Below are 21,420 nucleotides of genomic sequence, written 5' to 3'. Positions count from 1 at the left end.
TAAGGAAAAAAATTATCTTTTTTCTCTCTTTTTTTCCAATTTTTGTGTTAGCCTTCATTATATTGCAACACAGAGACGGATTGGAAGAATTAAAAGAGAGAGAGAGAGAGAGAGAGAGAGAGAGAGAGTTATATTGAGGTCGGAGGCCTACTTTGTCATTCTTAATATCTGACATGCCATGAAATGTTACTTCCCAGCTTTGAGTGCCCTGATGCACCTTAAAATATATATATCTATTTTCTGAGGACTATCAGTTCTGGCTGCCCCAGCAGTTCACAGAAGAAGCTGAGCTCAGAAGGCAACTGTTCAATTATGCTGAACACACAGGTTGGAAGATGGGCCAGAAATAGTTCTAATTATTGTTGCTTTAATAAAGTAAGAGGAAAGATCTGGATGGATCATTATATAAAGAACTTTGACCCAGTGGTCATTTTTAATCAAGGCCACCATTTTTGCTGGTTGACGTTGTTGCATCACAGAACGGATGGAGGCCGTGATGAGCTAGAAGGAAACCATATCAAACGTACAATAGGTGAGTTGCCTTGAAGAAGCTAGATCATTTCACTGTTCAAAAAAACATTAAAAATAAAAATAAAAATTCTTCACTCCATTCCCTTTAACAGAAGAATTTAGTATGAAATGCAGCTGTCCTGACAAGACATTTGACACTTCTGTGTCAAGTTCAGCTGTTCTAAACGTAGGACTGAGTTATGAATAAGTAGAGAATGGTTTATATTTTGTCTTTAGAAAGCTAAAGTTAAAAGACGGTAACCAAAGATATTTGAGAAAAATAGTTGCTGTGCACAAGACCACATATTTCCTGGGATGTATATTGTATTTTTATTTCCCTACACTGAGAAGGGCACAGCGTTGTTATATGGTCATCTCGAGATAGTCATATCTCACACAAGATGCCTTCTGCCTTTAGAATAGACAGCTTGTGATCTTCTAACTCATAGCTACCTTTGAGAACTCACTGGATGTGTGATATGTTCAACTCCATGCTGTTCCTGGCAGAGAAAGCAATCCCTGAGAATAGCAAAAAGAGGTTTGGTGACACAGTAAAATTGCTAATGTCACCCATACCACAGCCTTACTTGTTAGAAAGTTTAAGCTAGTATCTGCTCCCCTTTTGCTTCCAGGTGAGATTTTAAATGAGCAAACTGCTCCACTTTTCACTCAACAGGAAATGGCAAACTGTCCCTGTCCCTTATTTTAAATGTAATTGTAATCTTAATTAGAGCTGGATCAATTCCATGTCATCATTACAGCCAACGCATTGCCTCCACCAAGACACAGCAATTCTTCATGACTCGGCGGGTAAAAAAATGGAAAATGATGGCATCTTAATCAGTTGGGTATGTTTGTTATGTGAATTAGGGTATTTGTTTAGTACTTCCAGTTGTCTTCTGCTAGCAATATGTACAGTACTGTGTCAGGCTTGTGACATATGGGTAAAACCGTTTCTGTAAGTGAATGATTTTAGCTTTTAAAAAACTGATGACAATGATGTCACTTTAATAATTTAATAAGTCTCGACAGATGTATGATTTATAAATGGAAATTTTTAGGCTCTTCATAGGATTCTATAATAATAACAACACAGTATACTTTAAAGAAAAGGAAAAAAAAAACTTTCCCAGACTTTTTCTTCTTGACCTTAAGAGGCACGCAGGGTTTCTTTTATTATTGTTTCTGCATTTTTATTTGTTTTTGTTTTTGTTTTGGTTTTGCCTTAAGTAAGGACAGAAGATATATATGGCTGGACACATATGTATAAACTTTTCAGCAGCATTTTTAATAATAAAATATCACAGTATTTTCTAAGGCTTTGTGCAAAGAATTATGTGTTTATCATTTTTGTAAAGAAAACAATCATTTTGAAAAAACTGAAATCTGTATTAAACTCTCAAGTCTACATAGAGCCATGCCATACCTATACTGTAAAGTGTTACGTTGCTAGGCTGGTTTTGGGTTAATATTCTAACTAGCGTTGCTATAAGCCTATTGGCAAGGTGATGGAATGCCAGATGCTGACGCTCAGAGCTACTGAACAGCAAGTATGATTTATTATTACCTATGGATTTTAGCACTTTTCCTAAGTCATCGCTTGTGTCATGTGAAAGTGAAAATTAAATGCTTGGTAAACCAAAAATATCCCTGCCAAATTAAGAGAGTAATTATCTCTATACTGTACACCTTTACTTAATTAGCTAATCAAATGAAAATTCTTATACTAGGTTGAACCATTCTTTCTGGCCTTGTGTATGATATTAACCATTGCAGACTGAGATCCAGCTTTATGAAGATAGGAAGCTTCTTACGGCACTAAGCCATTTGTCTCCATACTGACTGGCAACACCTTTCAAGAATTTCAGAGGGTTTGCCCTGCCCTATCTGGAAACGCCAGGGATTGAACCTGGGACCTTTTGCATCCAAAGCATGTGCACTGAGCTATGGGCGCTTCCCAGGAGCAATGAGACTTCATATCAGGCGCTCAAGCAGGAAGCCCCACAAATCAGGAACTGGCTGCCTGCCACCTTCACCACTAGGTCTATAAAGCTAGACTTTCAATAAAAACTACATTTCTAGAAAGAAAAAGTTGAATATATGAATAAATATATAGAAATCCTGAAATGCAACCATAACAAATTATTTGCCAGTTTGGGTCATAAGTGGGCCCAAAGTTAGTAAACAACATAAGAACACAAGTGCCATGCTGGATCAGACCAAGGGTCCATCTACTCCAGCACTCTGTTTACACAGTGGCCAACCAGCTGCTGACCAGGGACCAACAAAGGAGGAAATGGTGCAACAGCACCCTCCCAGCCATGTTCCACAGCAGCTGGTGCATATAGGCTTACTGCCTCAGATACTGCAGGTAGCACATAACCATCAGGGCTAGTAGCCATTGACAGCCTTCTCCTCCAGGAATTTATCAAATTGCCTTTTGGTGGACATCACTACATCTTGGGGTAGTGAATTCCATAATTTAACCATGTGCTGTTTTTGATCCAGAGACTGGTGAACTTCCAAATCTCAGTTTCACACCTGCTTATATAAAAACATTGTAGGGGTCTCATTTGTGTGCTAGTCCACCATCGTTAGAAGTTAAATCTCTGTGTTAATGCTCCACATGCTACATATTTTCCTGTGTCTGTCAACAATCCTTTCTGTGAATCTACTCCTACTCTTACACATAGTTTCAAATTGAATTGATTAGAAAATGATGAGCAAATATTAAAAACACAAATTTATTACAGTGAATGGAATGCTTGTAATTTACACTAATTCATCTCTGACATGAGCGTTAGTGTGGCATATATGCATATATTGCCAGGAAAAAGGCTCATTTGCATACAGTCTAGGATGTGAGACTGCTGACATAGCACTGGCTTTGCTTTTTTTCTGAAGATCAAACACATGGGGAGACATAGAGCTTGGTCAGCTTTATTCAGATGTCTTCATCTTCAGAACTCAAAATTAAATCAAAGATCCAGCGAAATTCTTACAATACCACCAAATTACACCAGTCATCTTCAAGTCACATATTAAAATGGCATAGAGGAGCTTGCAGGAAGCCATAAACTCAGAGAATAAAGCTTAGCAAATCACCTTGATCAAGAAATGTACATGTCCTCTGTTAATGACCAAATTCTCTTTACATTAAACCAGAATGCATAAATTGTGAGAATGTCATTCTAATTAATTCTATCAGTATGTCCTAAGTTCAGGAGTCTTAGGATAGAAGCTTTTACAAACACAACTGGAATGATATTTTTCCAGCAGAAATCATCCATCGCAGAAGTATTATTGATTGTAATAAGAAGACTACATGACAGAAACTCTAGCATCCTGCAAGCAAGAAAGACAAGATGATTTCTGATTTTTGGTCAAGCGCAGGACTGTCGGGTTAGGAGACTATAAGTCTATTATCTCAAATATAGTATGAAAACATGGCAAAGGGACACACTTTTAGACATATATACCTACATATATGACAACACAGAATTAAAGCAAAATTTGAAATTGTGGTACCTGCAGAACATTAATTGTCTCAGGATGCTAAGTATATAAATACATGCAAAGTCCTTATATATGCAGTGATCAATGATAATGTCCTTAACCCATATCTGGTATGCAGCCCTCAGAAGGTTAACCAGAAAAGAATGTGGCCTGAAAAAGTTTGCCCATTCCCATTCTAAATCAAGCATTCATTATCTGTCCACATAGACTTACTGTATGTAGGACTGCTTAGAAAATCATCTGCCAATTTCCGTATTCCTGGAAATATTTTCTAGAGCAGAACTGATAATGTCAGAATCTGTCATTCATCTCTTAATGTCAGAATTTGGGAATGTTATTTCCAGAATATCTTCTCTCTTTTTGGGACAAAGTAACTATTTTTCAAAAAAAGAAAAGAAAAAAAGATGTTGCTTTTATGCTGGTGCAGGAGTGCTGATGCACTCATGAGGAACTACTGGTCCTACTGCTACTGCAAATCTATAATAATAAAAGAATGTATATATATATATATATATATATATATATATATATATATATTTCATGATCTTGGAGCTGTGGCACTGACAGGCATCTATCTATCTATCTATCTATCTATCTATCTATCTATCTATCTATCTATATATATGTTTATTCGTTCAGTCTCTTCCGACTCTTCGTGACTTCATGGACCAGCCCACGCCAGAGCTTTCTGTTGACTGTCGCCACCCCTAGCTCCCCCAAGGTCAAGTCTGTCACCTCCAGAATATCATATGCGCCTATCAGTGTCACAGCTCCAAGACCATGAAACCTAGAAACCTTTCCAAACAGTGCAAAGCTTTACAGTCGATACAGATTTAAGCCAGGGAGGAGGAGTCTGAGGGAAAGAGTTATATGGCTCCCCCTCCCACTGCCTCAGCAAAATCAAATGGATAAATGCATCCCTCAGGGGTCTTTAGGGCTGCACCATGGCCGGGCATGTGCCTAGAGGTGCCAGCAGCTGTGGCTTCACACAGATGTGGGGACACTGGGTAGTATCTGTCACTAGGGTGTGCACAGGCATCTCCAGCAGTGACGGCACATGCTTGGCCCCTCCTGCAGGCGGACAAGATTGACATTACGCTTGCACAGGAAATTGCCAAAATGAGTGAAAATTCTTGCTTCAGGAGGGGGCAGGTCTTCTCTAAACATGGCTATGGCTGCAATCCTAACACCTGGGAGATATTCAGTGAGGCATATCTTTGAGTAGATATGCATAGGATTGCATGATAGGTCTGGATCCAATCCATTATTTGTTTTTGACTTCATAAAATGCTGAAACTAGTACATTCCTGTGGAAGAAACACCCCACCACCACCGCTTTGGGGACTTATTCCTGCACAAACTCCATTATCAACATTGCATATATCTTTTTTCTTGCCAGATGGCAACTAGTATAACTCAAGGCATAAGTGAACTGCAGAACAATAATGGAGCAGAACTGAAGGAACCTACTTATCATTATTGGCTAATCCAGATTCTCTAATCTTCAATTACTTAAATATGTGTCATTTAGGCAATGGTGACAGTTCTGCATAGATATCATTTATGTATAACTAGACAACTGTTTATCTGAGCAGTCTGGATGTTCACCAGAGCTCTTACATGAAAAGAGAGAAAAATGCATATGTATGATATGTATGATTTATATTTCCTCCACATTACACAATGTCCTTCTACTCTAACGAACATTTGCCTGGACATCTTATATATACTTCTGGGGCTACAGTATGGATGACATCTCCCACAAAATCCAAATGGAAGGGCAAGCACTGAGGCCAGAACATTTTAGACCTCAGTGCAGCTGGATTAGTTATTGTGGATCAGCTGACAGAGTGCTCAGTCAGTGGCAGAGATTGTATGCAGTCTAGGTGGTGCCCTCCAAAACACAATTTGGTCTGCAAGAATTGTGACAGTCCTGGAGGTATGGAAGATAAAGTTCTGGATCCTGGCCAGTGGGAGTTCCATATCAAGACCTCCCCTGTCACCTTACACTTCTCTCTAGGTATACACTGATGAGGGAAAGCATAGTCTGGATCTGGTCGGCAACAATGCCTTTGACTGTGGGACCATATCTGGTTTTGCCTGTGTGATCATGGGAATTTCTATTGATTGTATCAGCCAAACATTTATCTATACAGGTGAATAACTCACTCGGCATGCAGATAAAATTAAACAGTGTGTGGCCCAGGCCATGGATGCCTGGCCTTCCCCCCACCCCAAGAAACTGGTCCTGTTCAAATCCCTGGTCCTCACACTATGACAATGATTCAAAGACACATGAGCACAAGTGGTTCAAATTGCTATCTTTGGCACTTGGTGACCATTCAGTGCATTCCCTTTCTATAGACAGCAGTAAATAAGTCCAGCTTCTAACTCATTGGAACACAGTCATTAAGTACAAGTACGACCTGCTAGTTTTGGTACCAATATTGGGTTTTGCAACAAAAACTCAATCTTGCATTTGGATCCAGTGAATATAAATATAATAGAAATAGGTTAGTACCACTGAACCATTCCCAAATGTTCCTGGCACTCAGTTGTCAGCATCTAATAGCACTGCTGTGGAAGAAAACATCTGGGATGCTGCAGTTGATAACTGTTATAAAACCATGCTTGACACTAACAACTACAAAGCAATGACTGAGCAATATGTACAGAAGTATAACAAGCCTAACTGTCCTTGCTGCTTTGCATCTTAAAAAAAAATGCTGTTAACATAAATATATGCTTACCACTTGCATTGACAAGCTACAGCTGGTAGGCATATTTCACTTAGTCTGTTGTATTTCATCCAGAATCCAGACCTCAGATGTGAAAAAGAATTTTAAAAGTTTTGTATTGGGAATAAAAACCAGGAAATATGACAGAGATAATTTACTTGCCTTATGAAAGCTTGTAATGAAGACAATCTGTGTTACCTCCTAGTGTGTGATTTCTATGAACATGTCAAGATGATATCATTAATCCAGAACAGGCCAAGTGACCCGGACCTTGGTTTTCATCTCTCCTACTGTGTATTTTCACTGTCCTAAGACTCCCTTTTTAGGGAGTTTGGAGCAGCATGTTCTCAGGAAAACTTCCAAAATGTTTGAATGTACGCAAGCATGGGCAATATTGCAAGGCCTGTCTTTTGCAGCTATAGGAGACAGATAGGTAAGGTTTGTCCCTGTCTTTTATATTCTTTATTTGTGTTTATATAATACATCTCAATAATACATTGGAACAAAATCCACAATGTACCTGTGATACATTTGTGGATTTCATGCATTTGAGAAATAATCAGAATGAGATCAGAATAATAGCTGCTAATAAATACTCAAAGAGCCATTGGCTGTGTTCAGACAACACAATAGTCACCAATGGGGTAATAATCAACTCGATGTTTATCTAGGGAGTACCCCCCCACACACACACCACATGATAATAATCAACCATGCTGTGGATTAGGATCAGAGTTGAATTGTTTATTAGTAGGGTGACCATATGAAAAGGAGGACAGGGCTCCTGTACCTTTAACAGTTGTATTGAAAAGGGAATTTCAGCAGGTGTCATTTGTATATATGGAGAAGCTGGTGAAATTCCCTCTTCATTACAACAATTAAAGCTGCAGGTGCTGTGCCCTGCCCTCTTTTAAATCTGGTCACTCCAGTATAGCTCCTGCACCTTTAACTGTTGTGATGAAGAGGGAATTCCACCAGGTTCTCCATATATACAAATGACACCTGCTGAAATTCCCTTTTCTATGCAAATGTTAAAGATACAGGAGTCCTGTCCTCCTTTTCATATGGTCACCCTATTATTAGTCCACACTGAGTTGACTCACTCATCCCCGCGGGACCCCCTCTCCCTCCTCAGTCCTTCTGCAATTATCCCATTAGCCATTGCTGCTGAAAAGCTATCCTGCCAGCTGGACTGGAACTGCAGCTGCTGCTTTGACCGCTCTTGCCTTGCAACTCTGTGGCTGAGGAAATAACTAACACAACACAATAAACAATAAACAATGGTGGTTCAAATAGCCATCTCTACACAGTTCTGGTTATTTGTGTTGGTTATTTTGGCCAAGTAACCAATGGTTGGTTTAAAAAACTCCCACCACACAACATGATAACTCACAGTGGGTTAAATAACCAACTGTCAGCTATTTAAAGCACCATTGCTTATTGTGTTGTCCAAACCAGTCATTGAGTTACACCAAACATACATCAAAGACAAAATGCTACTTTTAACTTTTATACTAACCAGCACTGTACACAGAATAAAATGAAACCCTTATGATCTTCTGATTTCTGAAGCCTCCGTTCTCGCTAGTGATTCAGCTGAATTTTGCGTTTAGTCAGCTCGCTGGTCGAATTTCACCCATTTATAATGCTCACCTTTTTAACGAGCCTGGACCAGTATTTTACAAATTTGCTCTTAAGTTCAGAATTGATTGCAAGCTTCTGAACATGCATAGAATCTAAACAACATGATTTCCATGCATGTGCTGAGTTGGTTCAATTAACCTTTTCTTATTTATGGAAAACTGATGAAGTCACATTCTCATCAGATCAGATTTGGGCCATTGTTGTTTGTGCAGTGCTTTCTTTTATTTTGTTTGGTAAGTAAACCTGCTGCTGGTGGGTCACACAATCAGGAAGGGGCTACATAATATGGTGAATCATGACATAGTACTCATTTGCAAACTACAGCTCCCAAGATGCATGTTGTTTTAAGGGGGAACTCTTGTCCAAACTTACATGGGTGAGTTCATTATTATCAGAGGTAATAATGAATTCAGATGCAACTTCACCGATCACAAGTTCTGGCATATTTAGATCAAGAAGTATTTGCCTCAGTATAACTTACACACAGAGAGAGACTTCTACCATGAGAGAGTCAGCAGTTGATAGCGTGAATGTTCTCTTAGTAAAATGCCCTTGAAGATGACTCTGTGGGTGTGTTGTACTCATGTTCAAAATCTAATCAGTCACCTTCTTTAGAGTGGGAAAGTATTTCTTCAGAAAGAGCTGAAATTGAACTTTCCAATGTTACTTTCCCTATCAGAAGAAATGCCTCTTACCTTGCTATTTTCACCAATTCTCTTGAAATGCATTTATTAAAGCAAACACAAACTGGATTTTGAATTCTGCACCACTTCATGCTCACCGATGTCCAGTGTTGGTATGCAGTGTCATTATGTTTGCTGTGTAGTATGTGATCTGATATTTTCACCCCTAGCTATTTGATTTGCTGAAGCTCTCTGATGCCATAGTGCCATGTGTGACACCATCTTATTCACTACATAATCTTCCCCTGTGACTTGTTTTGCATTTTTCTTAGCTCACTTGTTTGAGTGATCTGGGATTATTTGCTGGTCGGCCATCATGGGCTGACCCCTGCCTGTGATACATGCCTGTGGCTCCTCTACTAATCTATAGAGTGTGTCAGAAAATTCTGCCCCATCCGTTTAATGACACAGTGATCTCAAGTAGAAGTTGGGAAAGTATTAGACATTTGAAGGTGGGGAGGGAAATGAGATAGGAAATGAGATCAGCAGAGTAGGGTTGCTATCTCCTGTCCCAGAGATGGTACCTATCTTTTAAAGTAATTGGTTGAGAAGATTTTGTTTCTACTACTAACATGTTCCAGGAGCCTGTTCAACCCTTCTCCTCACCCCATTGCCACCCCTCAATAACTAGAACTCTCCTTCTGTACTTTCTACAGCCAACTGGAAATCAGTGTCTGGGCCAGTGGAATGGAAGATGCTGTAGAGCATTTCTCTGCTCCAGACCTGGCCTTTGGATACTCAATGTAATTATTCAAGTCACTGAGTACATTTTTCAACCTCTACTGAAAATCTTTATGACTGTGTCTAGTCTCTCAGCATGACAGGTTTTGAGTGACTGAGGTCTGCTATGCTGAGGATTTTCATCTGCGTAGCTTACATGTCCTTTAAGTCTAGATCCTCTCTGTATTCACCCCACTACCACTATCTTTTTACCCTCAAGGGCAGCAGTGACAGGCATTGATCTACTTGACTTTCTTTCTTTTATTCTACCAACTGCCACACCTTATTAGCTGTAATCGCTGCCCTGTACAGCTCTTGATGCTCTTTGCAATCTTTGGTGTATGCCCTTATGCACTCCCCGGTATCTAGCCTACTGAACCCTTGCTCCTTATTTTATATCAATCTTGTGCATTTGATCTCTCTTACTGCATGCCTCTGATGTTTAGCAAATTCTGTTCTGGATGGAATGAGGCAAGTCTAGCAGCAGTGACATTAGTCACCAACAACCGCTGAAACTGAAACCCTTTTGTCTACAGAAATAATGGTGGCAGCAACTGATTCATACTAGTAATCATGATAGTAAGACTATAACTGCTGGAGAGAATAATATAGTTGTTTAGCTCCTAAAACTGCATGTGATAGTTTTCTGATTTCCCACCCCAAGCAGGGGGCAGGGGACTAACAATTTTCTACTATTAAGATGACATCCACATATGTGACATAATCTATTTTGTCTGGGATGTACAGCCACTGGGTGGCATGCAGCCTCCCTAGCCTGTTTTGTGACATAACCCCCACCCACCCCCACACACACCACTGCTACTTTTTAAAGAAGAATTGTGGTTTTTTTGGGGGGGGGGGTTGCCACTTCAACACCAAATTTTGCCAACAAATTTGATGACGCATCAGCAATTTCAGCAGTGAGAAGAAACATTGTCCCCGGCGGATTCCAGGCAGGGGGTTCCAAGCCTTGTATGATATGAAATCTAAGCAGATATAATGGCAAGGTACTGTGTTTGACTTGCCTACATTGTAACCATTTTACCACGAATCCAAATGTATTAACACCACACTGTTTGCTTAAGACTTGCTACTAAATCTTTGTAACACAACTGGATAAACTTGTCATATTTTCCAAGTAAAAATATTTCTGTGGATATGAAAACACTCTGTGTACCGACCAACTCAAACAACTATAGGACTAATATCCCAGAACATATACTGTAGTGCTGTGCCAGAAATTTATTCCACATTTTTTTGACCATTCTCATTCAATTTGACAGAAAAGGAATTGTTTTCAAAAAAGAGAAATTGTTTTGAGAAAAAATCTCATGACTTGGGGTCAGTGTTCATGTGTTTACCTGACTTACTGGGTGGCTGAGGAGTATGTGTGAGTGTCCTGTTTTTTCATTGCCCACTCATCTCTCTGGCAGCCTGTAGCTTCTTTGGCTTCCAACACTTCAATGAAAGCCCAGGGAAATTCCTCCTGTAGTGCATTTTTGGAAGTGTAGGCAGCATGAGAGGCTGAAAAGCAATGCAGAGATGTATAATAGATAGAAAAAACAAACACATATTGCAGTCTTGGCCACTGCCAAATCTTCTGCACCATTTTTGTGGTGCCCCTCCCATATGCAATGTCCTTGGATGACACAATGTATGGGGCATGATGAAGGATGCAAAATGGGAACTAGGCTGCTGCTGTTGCTACTTGCAGTGGCAGCACAAAAAACAGAACACCTGAGCAAAAAAGAAAGAAGCTGTGTTACATCCACTGCTAATGTGAGCTCCACCTTCAGGAAACTGTTTGAGAATGTCTCCTTCCCCCGCAAAAATTCAGTGAAATTGTCCCTCCAATTTCTCTGCCCAGAAATAGGGTGGAGAATTTGGGAAGGCCATTTGTGCACAGCTGTAATATTCCCTACTTGGAAGTAGACTCTATTGGAATGCATTAGATTTATTTGAAATGGTTGGTTCATACTCTTAAAATATGAACCATAAAGACCAAAAAATCAATTTATTGTGGAGAGCTGGTTTTGAAACTGCACAAAATGGATGTTGAAAATATGAATAAAACCTGTCAAGGAGGCAGGATCAAGGGGCATAGGAAAGCACCACAACTCATTTTTATATTATGAATTGCTTAGAGCTTGCTAATGTGGCCATGAATAAAGTGAGATCAAAGGAATGTACTTAAGGAGTAAGTTCTATGTTTCGTAGTCTTGTCATCAACCCAAGCAAGATTTTATTATTAAAGCAGTCAAAAGTATTATTTGCATAAATCTTTTAGGATTTATTTATTTATTTATTTATTTAAAAATGGGTATAGGCAGATTTTAGACTGACCGTGAATTGTGTTGTCTATAGGACATAGGAACTGTGTGACAATTGGATAAAGTTTGGATTATAATTCACTTACAGGGCTTGTGCATAAATGATACTGTATAAGCATAAAAATATTAATATACAATTTAAGCATAATTAGTATCATCTGAGCTACTTGTGATTTTAGGATATGTAAAATGGAAAGTCACACTACATCATAAGAAATAAATGAATGAACTGAATACAATGAGGCTGGTAAGATATCAAATAAAATGGACACTTCTTGATTCACTCACTTGAATTTATCCTGTAGAGTCATGAACATTCTTTAATCTGGATTTCTAAATGAGACATGCAGAAGATGGGGCCCTGCCAACTGAGTGACATGAAGATCTCCCTACAATCAGCAAGTGATTAAATGTGTAGTAGAAAAAAGGTCATATAGGGAGCGAAGAAAAACTATGTGATTGAGGGGATGGCAATCTAGGACAACCAAAGGTCAGGTCATGAGGATTCAAGTCTATGTAAGACATTCAGGGAAAGGAAAGAAACCAATAGCAGGAGGGAAGCAACACTATTAGGTTGGAGTAGTCAGGCAAACAAGAAGGGTCAAAAAGGGCTGTTTCTACATCTGCCTTTTCCCCCAGGATCGTCCCAGAATCGTCCCAGTGCATCCAAATGACACACAGGGGATCCTGGGAGCAGGCAGGGACGATCCCTCCATTTTCCTGGGATAACCCTTAGGTGTAGAAAGGATCCAGGTCAAAAAGAAAGGAGCACTGAGGCTGAGGTAGAAATGCTGCAAAAGGAGGTGGAAGAATGCTAAGGAGGTAGAATTGACTTTTTCACCTTGACTTTAGGTTGCATCGCTATAATGTGTTGTACATTGGGTTGCCTTTGACGAGTGTATGGAAACTGCAGCTAGTTCAAAATACAGCTGCTAGGATGATAAGAGGAACCAGTTGTTGGGGCAACATCTTGCCATTTCTTAAACATGAAGCACTTCTTGTCCATTTCCAGGCATAATTCAGGATGCTAGTGCTTACCTTCAAAACTCTATAGTATGGATCTCTCCCTAGGGGGAGTCACCTGGTGCCTATTTTGTCATCTTTTGGGGTTAGGTGAAACTCATTTATATTTTCACTGGCTTGATAATACTTTTACACCATTTGAAAGTGTTTTTTCCCAATGCTGTCTTATTAAAGGGTGGGGTATAAATTGTATACTTCATTAATTGCCACTTCTGAATGAAGTCTGCATCAGAGAGAATGGTTCTAGCCCAACCTTTTGCCTGCTGTGCTTGTTTTATATTTGAAGGGGTTTCAGTTGGGCGTGTTTGTTTGTTTGATTGATTTAAAATCAGTTTTTTATATATATTGGGTTGGGTGTTTTGTTTTTCATTAAAAGAAATGTGATTTGCCCCACTTGCAGACTGAAGTGATGAAATTCATTCTACCTCTTCACTGAAACAAAATTAATTCTACTCCCTCCTCCTTTGCATTGGTAAGCTAGATGTAATCCTGATGATCAGGCAGGGACTGAGCAGTGACATATGTATTTACAGATAGACCATGATAAGAGAATGTCTATTAGCAATTTAGGGTTATGGGGTAGGATTCTATATTAGACTGATGCACAATGTCAAGGAAGTTGGTTACAGCTGTCGTAGACCCATGTCAAAAGTTGGGAGTCCAACAATATGGCAATGTTCTGATTGAAATGACTGATGATTAAAATTTCTCTTTTATGCAACTCTCAAATGGTACAAGATGTCTCTCAAGGTCTGAATTTAGCAAAGAGGTTCAAAAGGCAGTGGGATGGTCCTGATGGAGAAGCAGTTTAGATTTCACATCTTGATGGGAAACAGCTTTATTGACTGTTTCTCGCGAAAGTGTATTTTCTAACTAACCATTCAAGTTCTGTTTTGAACCTGAACATAAGAAGAGCCATGCTGGATCAGACCAAGGTCTATCTTGTCTAGCATTCAGTTTGCACAGTGGCCAACAAGATGCCCATAGGAATCCCACAAGAAGGACAAACAGCTGGGGAAATCCTGCATGCAGCAAAGTCAGTTCCCGGCTGATCTGCTGGCTGGAGCTCCAGACGGTGTTTTGACCAGGGATCAGATAATGTCAAGGGCATGGCCACGCCCTCTGATGTCGTCTGCTCATGAAGGGCTGGGTGGGGTTAATTTGCACATCCACACCCACACACCCTATGTTCCTTACTTCTACTTTAAGGAGTGATGGAGGATCATCTCCTTCAAAGTCCTCATTTGTTGGTGTCAAGCTAAATTATTTTGCCTGGGTTCCCAGAGCACTGCTGCCAGTCAAAGTAGACTGTGCTGGAGTAGATGCATCAATCAGCTGACTCAAAAATATAAGGCAGAAAACCTAAGGAACCACCATACTTTTTGCCTTCAGAATGAAAAACATGGACCCCGTGCACAGTCTGCATCTGTCAAGCAGTCTAGCCTAGCACTGCCAGAAATACCACAAGAAAAGATAGCACAATGGCAGAGAACTACCTTACCCCTTACTTGGAAATAGCAGTACCTGCAGCCTTTTAACTGACATATGAAGTGTGCTGACTTAAATGTTAGAGCAGTATGGTGACATAGAGGTAGTCTTTCAAAGACAAAGGCACTCGGATTCTAACATACATTGATTTTTCTCTCTGCCCTAGAAAAGCTGCTGCTCTTTCTTCTTCTTCATCTCCTTCTTCTGCTCATAATTAGGCAAAGGTGCTGGCATTTTTGTTTCACTTCCTCTAAGCTACAGCTGTGAAGAGAGCTGCAAAGTTCAAATACATGGTTTCCCCTCTCAGGAATACATTCAATGAAATCTAAACTGCCTCTCCATCAGGTGACTTTTCAGTTGAAAGGCTGCCAGTCCGAGCAAGGAGGCAGATGGGCTTTGAAATCTCTCAGATGCTGAAACTTTAGTGGGAGCCTCTTTCATGGTGAACTGTATGCCTTGTCACTTTGTAGTAGGAGAAAGAGATCACGTTTCCCCCTTTGCTTCATGATTAAAGAAACAAAACTCTCACAGAATCAAATCTTGAAGGGATTTTACCCCTAACTTCTGTGATTTCCTAATCAGAATGCAAAATCATCATTTGAGGCTAAATGTGAATATAAGGTAAGTGGTGCAGTCTGCTAGCATGAAGGGGTAGAGGAAAATATTAAGTATCACTAGGAGCTCCATCACACTAGTGTTTTCTCACACTTTCGTCCTGCCTTGTTTACCATTTACCTCCCCCCCAGACCCTCAGACGACGTCCTTGTCCTGGAGTCATTGATTTATTTGTTGCACTTCTATATCAGAAGGCGATCAACCAAGGCAGTTTACACAAAGTTCACATTATCAAATAAAAATATAGTAAAATGTTGAAAAGCTAAGTTAGGGCTCAATCCTATGCATGTTTAGAGAGAGAAAAGTCCTACAATTCCAGCATTCCCCAGCTATGCTGGACGGGGAATGCTGGGATTGTAGGACTTTTCTCTCTCTAAACATGCATAGGATTGAGCCCTTTAAAAGTTGGCCTCCTTGCAGAATGCAAAGAGAGTGGGGAGGGGTATATGCAGTTCTGAATTTGATGCCTGACTTAGCAGGAATATCATGTTCACTTTTTTAAGCTCCAGACTTCTCACTGGTGAATGAGATCAATTCAAGATAATTAAGTGGCTACTTCACTGGCAAAAGAAACCTTTGAAATCTGCTTTAGCTGCTCAGCCATATGGATTAAATATGGATTGGGGGGAAATAGAAGAAGAAGAAGAAGAAGAAGAAGAAGAAGAAGAAGAAGAAGAAGAAGAAGAAGGAGTAGTTTTCTAGAAAAGAGTGGTTATGAATTGGGAGAAACAATGCCTGCATAGAAGCCTGGGCCCTAGTCATTCAGTGGCCCATTTGTGCCATGCACAAGATGCAGGATGGGGAAGGTGTCCTACCTGCAGCCTGCAGCATGGTCAGTGCTGCTGTCCACAGAGTGCCACATAGCCATGTGGCAGGTTGAGAACAACACAGGACAGATATTCAATACAGATTCCTTGTCTGGTCCACTCCCTGCATATCTAAAGGAACCCAGCACACAGTCAAAGCTTGTAAGTTGTAGCCAATAAAGGTTATGGGCATTCCCCCAAAAAACCTGTCTACCTGTGTTGCTACCTCCTCTACCTCTCACCCAATAGGCACTGAGGATGTAAGGCTATTTTGCTACTGCTTCATCTAAAAAGCCCATTAAAAGCCCATTGGTGTTTCACTTAGGCTGCAACCCTGTACCTCTTTACTAAGTTGGAGAAAAGATCCACTGAACTCAATGGGACTTAACTTCTGACTGAGTAGACATGCCTAAGTCTGCACTCTTAGTGTTCACCATGGAAAGTTTAACCTGAACAACAACCTCCTCCTCCTCCTCCTTCTTCTTCTTTCCATAGAAGTTTTAAGATATTTTACATTTTAACAGGGTGATTCAGTATTTTTGTGTCAGCATCCTGCCATTTGATTTAATTCTTTCACTATTGTTACATGGAGTGTAAGATAAGAGATGGTAGCAATTTCTATGGCTATGCCAGTACTGTTTGGCAATCTCTTAGGTGTATGCAGGTGTGTGTGTGGGTTTGTGTGTGCGTGCGGGGGTGGTGGTGGTGATGGGTGTTCTATGGTGTGTCATATCTCAGCTGTTGCCTGGGAAGTGAGGCCTATTAATGTGGTGGATGAGGAATTGTGCCAAATGCCTAATGGGTCCAAATGGTTGATGTTCTCAGGGCTTTAGAGAGATTCAGAATTACCATATGAACTCTGCAGAAGAAAAAAGGGAAAGGAAGGGAACCTCTCATGCAAGCACTGAGTCATTACTGACTCTTGGAGGGACACCAGCTTTTGCTGACATTTTCTTGGCAGGCCTTATAGCGGGGTGGTTTGCTGTAGCCTTCCCCGGGCGTTATTACCTTTCCCCCAGCTAACTGGGTACTCATTTTACCGACCTCGGAAGGATGGAAGGCTGAGTTGACCTGAGCCGGCTGCCTGAAACCAGCTTCCGCTGGGATCGAACTCAGGCCGTGGGGAGTTTCAGCTGCAGAAACTGCTGCTTTACCGCTCTGCGCCACAAGAGGCTAAAGTAAATCGTCATAGCTTGGTGTGTGTTGAGAGAGGCAGGGTTAATGTCTGCTTAGCCAGGCGCTGTATGTATGTAAGTATTTTGTGTATTTATTTGCTCTCACTACTTTTATTTATTTATTTATTTATTTTATTACATTTATATACCGCCCCCCAGCCGAAGCTCTCTGGGCGGTTTACAACAATTAAAAATAGTAGACATTAAAAATATACAAAAAAATTAAAAAACATAAAAACAGTATAAAAACAACAACAGTATTCATTTAAAACAACAATTCTGGGGTCCATTAAAACAAACTTAACATTATTAAATGCTGTTAAAATGCTGTTAAAATGCCTGGGAGAAGAGAAAGGTCTTGACCTGGCGCCGAAAAGATAACAACGTTGGCGCCAGGCGAGCCTTATCGGGAAGATCATTCCACAGTCGGGGGGCAACCACTGAGAAGGCCCTCTCCCTTGTTGCCACCCTCCAAGCTTCCCTCGGAGTAGGCACTCGGAGGAGGACCTTAGATGTTGAGCGCAGTGTACGGGTAGGTTCATGTCGGGAGAGGCGTTCCATCAGGTATTGTGGTCCCAAGCCACAATAGGCAAGCAAATCTATTGGCAACATTTTGATTTCAGTAGATGTATATGTCTCCTTGTTATGTTAATTTCTAAGAACAAAGTAGCTAGCTGACGTATTTGGGGGGGGGGGGGGAGTGGGGACCTCACTTTCCAGTATGTTTAAAGCTCTAAATGGCTTGGGACCGCGATACTCGAGAGAGCGCCTCTCCTTATATATGCCTGCCCGAGACCTTAGATCTGTTGGAGGAGCCCTTCTCCGCATCCCACCAATGCAACATATACACTATGATGGGACAAGGGAGAGGGCTTTCTCTGTTGTGGCGCCCCAACTGTGGAATGCCCTCCCCTTGGAGGCCCGATTGACACCAACATTGATTTCATTTCGACGCCAAATAAAAACATGGCTTTTAACAAAGCCTTTGATGGTTAACCTCACTGGAACATTGTTTTAACTGTTTAACTGCTTTTACTACTTTTAAATTATATATTGTTTTAACTTGGATCATGGTTTAATTTGTTTTTAACTGTGCATATTTATTGTTTTATACTGTATGTTTTTATCTGTACACCGCTCTGAGATCTTAATGATATAGGGCGGGATATAAATGTTTTAAATAAATAAATAAATGCTGCTGAAAGGTCAAACCAGAATTCTAGCAGACTATATTGGGAAAGCCACCATTCACTAAAAGAGTGCAATGATATTACAGCTCTGCAGACAAGTACTATACATCTAAATTGAACACTAAGCAAGAGATTGATTGCTCCGGTGGTAGCCTGCTAAAAAAAGAAGCAGTAATTTGAAAAGTGAAATATAGGAAGATTTATCTCATACTTATGCATCTCTAGCTAAAGAGAGATATACAGCATGACAAGATTCTATAACCATCTGTAACTGGCCAGGCAGAATTAGAATTAAAGTGCACTGGAGAATGGGAGTGAGAATTTTCTGAATTAATGGTCATTGAAGAGGCTCAATAGGACCTCATTTTGCTTCTTACCTATACTGCCAGTTTCTATAAAATACCTTGTGAATTTGACTTGGTATTACTATCATTCTTAGGAATGCTGTTTATTTTGGCGCTATGTATGATGGACACCCATATGTGAAGTTTATATATATCAAATAATTTTATTATGGTCATAGAACAGCAGATATATTTTTAAAAAATACAGCAACGTTTCTCATATAATGGTTAATTTTTATATTTTTAAAACAACAACAACAACTACACTGTGAATAATGGTTGAACTATATAATATCCTAAATTAAATAGAAAAACCCATTCTACATCCTTTGAGATATTAGTACAATGTCAGCCACTGGTATTATGCACTACGCTTAGTTGAAATATCTCTGCCTTTTCCTTTTTATTCCAGCTTCAAGAATTTTTTTAAAAAGTAGTGGAATACCAACCCTTTCAGCTGCATGGGGCTGCAATCTGATACCCATTTTCTGGGAATAAGCCCATTGAATTTAATAGGACTTACTTTTAAATAGATATGTATAGGATTCTCCTGTGAGTCTTTTACTCCTGTTTACTCAGGAGTAAATCCTGCTGTGTTCCATCAGTGGGAATTAATCCCAGGTAACTGAGTATAGGATTTCAATATCAAATTACTGTAAAGTGGTGTTTGATCCTAAATCACTATTTTGCATTAAAGCGTTAGATAAAACACACACACACACTCAGTGTAAGATATAACAACTCAATACTGTACTATACTTAAGTATTTGCCTATATTCTGGCAAATCCAAGCCCACTAAAATTTCTTAAATGGTGTTAGGGGCAATTATAGCTATCTTTGGTAGATCAAAGAAAAATCCTTTGCAGACAACTAAGTTCCTTTGAAAGCTAATTAGCTCTATCAAACATGACTAAGGCCACAGCTAGACCTAAGGTTTATCCTGGGATCATCCAGGGTTTGCCCCTGCCTGAGCACTGGATCCCCTGTGCGTCACCTAGGCTGTTGCTAGACGAGGCTGTTGCTCAGTCTCCCTCCTGCGCATCCAGATGACGCACAGGGGATTCCGGGGTCAGGCCGGGCTAAGACCTCGCTTGAACCAGCATAAGCGGATTCGCTTATGGCCCGGTTTTTCCGCAACCCCGGCCTGAGGCCGGGGCTGCAGAAAATCTAGTGACTTCCGTGGCTTTTCCTGGCTACTTGCTTAGCCGGGAGAAGCCACGGACTAGGCACAGTGCTCCATAGGACCGCTGTGCCCATTGGGCCGGGGGGGGAATCATGGGGGGAGATGGGGACCAGGGGAAAGACCGACCCAGCAGGAGTGAGGGGGGAGAAGAGCGGGCACGGGCATCGGGGACGGGGGGGGGGCAGAAGAGCAGGCACAGGCATCGGGGGCGGGGGGGAGAACAGCGGACATGGGAACGGGCCTGGCAAGCGGGGGGAGGATGGGTGAGCAAGCGGGCAGGGAGGCATCAGGCATTGTGGGGGGGAATCAGGGGCAGGGGGAGCGGGGGGCCCTTTATTTTTAAAAAAAGCACTTACTTTCCCGGCGGTGCGCTCCTGCGCACATGGCCCTTTAAGGAGAAAAAAATGGCGGATGCGACGGGGCTTCCCCTTGCCCCATCGCGTGTTGACGTGTGGAAAAGGGTGACTCCCGGCCGGATTATCAGGTAGGTCTAGCAAGGCCCCTAGATGAACACGTTTGACCTCTGGACGATCCAGGGATAAACCTTAGGTCTAGCTATAGCCTAAGTTAAAGTTCACTTTTGTACCACAGTTCAGGTCTTTTGCCAGATGTTTTGCAAACTGTTTTGGATTGATGTAGGGTTTTTTTGATCTAACAAGCTCATCCTTAAACCTTAACCAACTTACCAGAAGCTGCTACATTAAAACAGGACCCTTACAAAAGATGCAGTTTGCTAAATTTATGCTCTGGTAGTTAGCTCAGATCTAAAGTCTTGCAAGGAAACTTTGCAGAAGGTGCCTGCCTAGTTCTATCTATGGTTAACTCCTAAATCACAGTACACATTTCTAACACACATTTCCGCAAGCAATCCTTTTGAAGGTTATTTTTTCCTAATATATACTTTTAAACAAAATGGGGGGGGGGGGGAGAGAGAGAGAATTCTATTGCAAAATTCAGAATTTTGAAGGATAACCAACTTTCAGTTTGCATAGCGATTCAAAAGTGAAACATTAGGTAAATTTTCATTAGAATGTGAACTGAACTTTCTTCCCTATCTGAATAAATGAGAATATTAAAATATTTACCTCCATTTATTTGATTCTAAATTCATCATCGATGTTGTAGTCTGATAAATGTAATGCTCTTCAGGGCTATATTATGTAACCTCCTTCTTTTAGATTTTCAGATGTTTGCAAGAGTGCCAATGATAATTTCATAGGTGGCAATCTATTGGTCAGATACAAATGCGTGCTCACTGTGGTGAAGCATAACCAAATGCAGGGCTTTGTCCATCAATTGTAAAGGCAAAAGGGAACCCAAGCATTGCAGAAGCACATGGGGATCATTTCTAGGTTTACAGTCAAGCAGCATTTATACAGAAGTGTTGTATGTAAGAAACATTATAGGCTGTAAGTGTGGATTCTGTGATTAGGTGCTGGCAGGTGAAAAAGAGT

Source organism: Elgaria multicarinata, chromosome 5, assembly GCF_023053635.1.
Source record: "Elgaria multicarinata webbii isolate HBS135686 ecotype San Diego chromosome 5, rElgMul1.1.pri, whole genome shotgun sequence".
Classification (NCBI taxonomy): Eukaryota; Metazoa; Chordata; class Lepidosauria; order Squamata; family Anguidae; genus Elgaria; species Elgaria multicarinata.
Note: the sequence above shows the minus strand (reverse complement) of the source record.